Source organism: Salvia hispanica, chromosome 2 (assembly GCF_029641045.1).
Source record: "Salvia hispanica isolate PSC_SH4W2 chromosome 2, Shi_PSC_v1, whole genome shotgun sequence".
NCBI lineage: Eukaryota > Viridiplantae > Streptophyta > Magnoliopsida > Lamiales > Lamiaceae > Salvia > Salvia hispanica.
In genome coordinates this window covers 17,830,432-17,836,431 of record NC_142693.1, presented here as the reverse complement: position 1 = coordinate 17,836,431, position 6,000 = coordinate 17,830,432, and the positions used below count along the sequence as shown (strand labels likewise).

Sequence of the window (6,000 nt, the reverse complement as noted above, 5' to 3'; positions counted from 1 at the left end):
TCTTTCTAATATTCCAAAGTCAAGTTAAATTTTAATTTTCCTCAACCCAAGAAAATGCGTGGCAGCAGCCAACACCAAAAATACTCCCAAATCCTTGATTACGAGTCTTACGCATCCTTCTCTGTGGGATCGATCCCTACTTCCCTATACTAGGTTTAGTAAAGTGGTTGAGGGTTTTTGAAGCGGGGAAGTACTTGTGTGTCCGACGACCGGGATTCCGCACAACCTATGAGTTCCTACACCAAGTGATCTAGTGGATTTGCTGGATCTGGGGAACCTGCCTTATTTGAATATCGCAACACTGCACACACACCACACTTGTACTGTCACATCCCGACGTAGCTTCAATTTCTATTTTCTTCTTCTTGGAAACTAAAAAAAAAGAGAGAAAAGAAAAATGGGAACAACAACTTTCATGGACATTATCGTGTCTATTCTTCTTCCTCCACTCTGTGTTTTCCTCAAGTTTTGGCTATGGGGTACTTCTATTTCTCTTTCTAATTAATATTCTTTTCTTTAATTTGATAGTATACAATTACTACTATAGTCTATATTTATATTCGATTTTGGTGAAATTAATAGGTTGAGTTTTGGATTTGCTTCTTATTGACGCTTCTTTTGGTTACATTAATGGAATCATTTATGCTATATATATTCTCACCCAGTAGACATATTCACTTCCCTCTCTCGTTCCCAGGTAAATAAATACTTTTATTCTCTATTTGTCACTTTGATTGATGTTAATTTATAGTCACTAAAGCTTTATCTTCTTGATTTGGATGGCTAGGAAAGCCTCCACAAAATTATGTGGTGTGAATTGTTCGATTGTGTACTTTCATGGGTCTCATACATCTTATGCTTTGCTCTACGGATGATCGTTTTAATACATATTGATTATTGATTTTGTGCATTGCAAATTGATTTTGTTCTTTATTTTATTGTATTTTTAGGTGAGGCAGGCGTCTTTACCTACGAGTTCTGTTAAAGAGTGACGAATTGTGAAGAATTGAAGGTTTTAGTTTATAATGATGTGATTGACTTTAATTTTAAAGTTAATGTAGTGTATAAAGAAGTTTTAAAAATAATGAGTAATTATCCATAGTATTTAATTCTTTATTGTGATAGAATTTTATCTTCCTACTCCATGATTTATTGTTTAAATATTATATATGTGATTTGTTACAAATTTATTATGTTTCAATATTGATTTGTATAGATTTTTTATTCTCATATAACTAAAATTGTTACTCACATTGTCCATTGTTAATATTGATTCTAATTCGTTTAATTAATTTAAAATTAAAAATTAATATTTTAAAAATATATTATTATGCATATCACATATCACATATCACATGCGTGATACTAGTTGTAACAATGATGGAGCAGTGGGAGACAGGTAAATAAGAAATTAAATTTCTTGTTATCATTCAATGTGCCTCCAATTTTTTGTATTCTACAATATTATCATTTTTAGTTATCTGCAATCAGATGGTCGATAATTGCCGGAAGAATTCCTGGAAGAAGTGCTGAGGAAATTAAGAACTGCTGCGAAACTCATTTTTCAGACAGGGAAATGAGTTTTGCATTAGTTATAGTATAATGTAATGAACTGGATAAGAGTATGTTTTGTTTCTATGAGGATTAGATGTGGCAAAAATAAAATCTACTACTCCAATTAGTTTCCGGCCCAATTGCTTCTAAATTCTCTCAATACAATTGGCCCAGCCCATCCAATTAGTTTTTCTAAATAAATGGGCTTGGCCTACCCCATATCAATTAAAGGTAATTTTTTTCAACTATTTATTTTATTTTCCTACTAGTCTTTAATGTAAGGTTATAAAACACATTCTTAATTTTAACTGCATTTTTTCAATATTTTGGAATGAAGGGAATGAAAAGACAAAAAAAGTCGAAAAGAAATTACTACTTCATCCATCAATCTTGGTAATATCTAAATGACCAGTACTAATAATTGAGGTACGCCTAAGTAATTGATTATTTTAAGAATAAAATGAAATAGTTTAGAGTTAGTAATTCATCAAATTCTCTGGTCTATATATTTGCATAATATATACATTATTTTTTGGTGTATGATAAAGGCCAAATTGATTTACGAGATCAAATTATTAAATATAATGTGACAAATGAATTTCTAAGAGTGTTATTCTACACAACCAAAAACATCGTCTCTAACACCTCTTCGTTGCCAACCTCGTCGTCGTATCTCCTCTCCATAGAGATGGTGTTCTACCACGGTCACCTATAACTTTCTCGTGCCAGGAAGGTGGCCACCTTCCTCGGTCACTGAACCTGCCATTTGGCTATCGGTCTGTTGTGTACACTAATCCAAGTAAGGACACCACTCTTGCTTGGACCGAATTCAATTCATAATATTCTCGGCATAAGCATAACAAATAGGCATCTTCGCACAAAAATATTTATGACAAGACAACGACATTTGTATACATAACGAACATGAGTTCAGATTTTCCCATTAAATGTAGGATAGAAGTTCACCTTATTTATTTTCCAAGATTTGGGAAGTAACCCTTCGCTTTAGTGACACTTTCCCTTGTGATTCTTCCCTTCGTGAAAAGAAACAACTAACTTAAGCTTAAGAGGAAAAATTCTAGTCGTCCAGAGCCTTTGTCCTAGCGCCAAGGAGCTTAGACATTATTGTATGAGGTGCTGAGTTCTAGCCCTCCTCACATCAGTTTTCTCTTTTATATAGAAGTTATTTTTTTTTTTAAATGTATGTGAAAGCTATCGATTCAGACTTATAATTCAGAGTTCGCATGTGGATAAATAAAGCAAAAAGAGTTTATGCACTTGATCAAGCTAAGGGATCAAGCAGGCTACTATCTATCGATCGTCGGTTATGCAAACAGAGACTTAGTGCTTTCAAGACCTTAACCCACAATACTATAAACTAGTAAAATGAAGTAAGGGTCGAATCCCACAGAGACAGAGGCGTGTCGAGTTGTGTTCGAGACATTTAGAAAGTTTTGGTTGCTGCCACGCTTTTCAGTGGGTTAAGATTAAGACTAAGGAACTGAACTGGTCAACTTACTTACCTATACGGATCAACTAACCTAGACAAACTCAAAACTAAGAAACATGCTGAATTGATCAACTAAACTAGGATGGGAAACGTACTCTGCAAAATGTAAACTGGGACCATTGACACACACTACCACGCACTACTAAAAAGGTGTAAACAACGAAAAGATGACAGGGACTACTACTCTAACAAACTACTACATTCTTTTTCGCTAAGCAACTAGATAAACACGACAGATGAAAACAGAGCAGATAACATGAAAGTAGGAAACAAACAAATTAAAACACAGATCCATGTAAACCAAACGGAAGAGAAACATATCTAAGGTATCTACCCTAATTGCATGCAAGTTGACGAACTAAAATATAAATCTACCTACGAGAAATCGAAATCGGAACCATAAGCAAGCATCATAAAAGAATCTAACTCAGAGATCAACAAACCTAGACCAACATGCATCGCAAACTCCATCTAAACTCAGATCTACGCTCTAGCAACTAAATTATGCAGATCTATCTTCAAATCAGAACAGAACTAAAACCAAAATAAATCAATTAAACCAGAGAACATCAAATCCAAAACAACGTGCATCAAAAACTCCATTTCATAAACGATCTTTAATAATAAAAACAAAATAGAATTCTCAAACTCAGAATTTAAGATCGATCAACAAACGGAAGTAACTAAAGTAGCGACTAAGAGAAAAACATGAAGAACTACTATACTTCAGAAAACATGAGATAAAACATAATAGAAATTGTTTTGACCCCTCGGGGTTTAAGGAAAACAAATTACTAAAACTTCTGGGTAGATCTGAGTCTCTCCTTCCTTGACGAGGAAGAAGAGAGGAAAGTAGAGGTAGAACGGTGGCTCCTAGCTTCGTTGCTCCCTGCTTCGAACTTAGAAATGTGCAGTGAAAACGAGGTGACTGAAGATGATGGTGCTGAACTCTTCAAAAAAAAAAACTCCTTTCTGTGTGCATTCTCTCCTCTATTTATAGGATGGCATTGGGCCCAAATTCCCAGGGTAAGCTCATCCTATCTTGACATTAATGCCCTTGAGATGACATCTTTTTTTCTCTCTCCTATGACTCATCATCTCTTGTGGTGAACTCCACTTGATCAACTCGTTGGCTAGACAGGTTCCGTTGCTTGTTTGCAACTGATCAACTAGAAGAAAAATAAAAATACTTAGAGAAATTTATTGAGATATGATAAAAATAAATAAAAATAAAAAATAAAAAGATACTTTACGATAAAAATTGAATGCATTAGAAATTATATAAATTAAGAAAGTTAAAATAGTTTATAAGATAAATCAGATAAAAGACAGAAAAAAAAATTAAATATATTAGCAGAAAATGAAATGTTTTATAAGAAGACATTGAAAGAATTATGTTTTTGAAATGTAGAAGTGATAGATACGTAAAATAAAGAATAGTGGTATTAACACCATCTCCAACTATACACCAAAAATGAGTTTTGGTGTAGAAATCTTCTCCAACCATACACCAAATTTAAACCCATTTTTAGTGTTTTTTGTGAAACAACACCATATTTGGTGTTACTGCAAAAGTTTTGTGAGGCAAAATCCCAAAAATGGTGTAAATCTTAAATTTAGTTTAAATGGTTGGAGTAAAATTATTTTTTTGTGTGACATATACTCGAAAATGGGTTTGAGTTTGGTATAAATGATTGGAGATGCCCTAAAGAGAACAGAAATTATAACCGTAAGAAAAATTACCATTAAAGAGGACATAATATTGAAATGGTAAAAAAGGTGTATTTAAGGAGGCATAAAATATAAATTTAAAAATGCCTTCCATGAGTCTCGAACCAGTGTCTTTAAGAAGAGACAAAAGTCTTATTCGTCCACGTGTACAAATGATTGGCTATGAATGGTGGTATGATATTATTTTAAGAGGTGTTGTCATTTTAACGCACCCCTATATACGCATTCATATATTTAATTCACTTATTTATTTGCAGTATTAATTGTGGGTAGTTTTAAAGACACATAGAAGTGTACCGATATCATGCGTGGTCGTCGAATGAGTTGCCCGGACTTGCACGATCTTAATTACTTGTAAAAGAATAGTATATTATTTATTTATTTTTTATTCTCGAGTTGTCTTGAACTTTCAAACATATGTTCCTCAGTTCCTATTTCCTGAACATTATATTTTCTTGGTTTGGAATTGATTTTACTATTTTGTTTGGTTTGATTGTTAATTAAAAATGTAGTAAAAAAACAACGAAACTTCTTTATACAACTCGCCTTAAACTTACAACTTTATCATATACTCCATCCGTCCCACGTTATTTGAGACGCTTCTTTTCGGCACGAGATTTAAGAAAGTTGTGTTTAGTGAGTTAAATAAAACAGAAGAAAGAATAAAGTAAGAGAGAGGAGAGAGGGTAAAGTAAAAGAAAGAATAAAGTAAGTTTATTAGATGTTTTGTTTTTAGCCACAAAGAGAAATTAATCAAGTAACTTGGGACAACCCAAATGGAATACGACTCAAGTAACTTGGGACACAGGGAGTACTATTATAAGGCTTCATTTTCTTAAAATGGTCAAAAGACTGGGTCATCACATTCTCTCCTCCAGTCCCATGTTGTTGTCATAGCCGTATTTTCTAAGGTAAGAAAACACGGTTGATCGCGACTAGGGGATGGTTAAAGAAGCGGGGAAGAAAGGGGACAACAACACAACTTGATCATAGCTCGGATAAAAATCAGAGTATCATTTCGACAATCAACAACTTAAAATGAATATTATTCAACAGTACTTGAAATCGAAAGAAACAACATTCAACGGAAGCATTCGAGAGGAATAATATTATGTATGAAGACATAATATATTCGGAACATTTAAAAGCAAACACAATTCTTCACCAGCTCTGCTCAACACCCACCGCGTCCGTCACAACTCAAC

General features: G+C 33.5%; 1 pseudogene; it reads left to right on the top strand.

Moving 5' to 3' along the window:
• The first annotated feature begins 397 nt into the window (after positions 1–397).
• On the top strand, positions 398–868 carry LOC148931704 (hydrophobic protein RCI2A-like; annotated as a pseudogene).
• Positions 869–6,000: the final 5,132 nt, after the last annotated feature.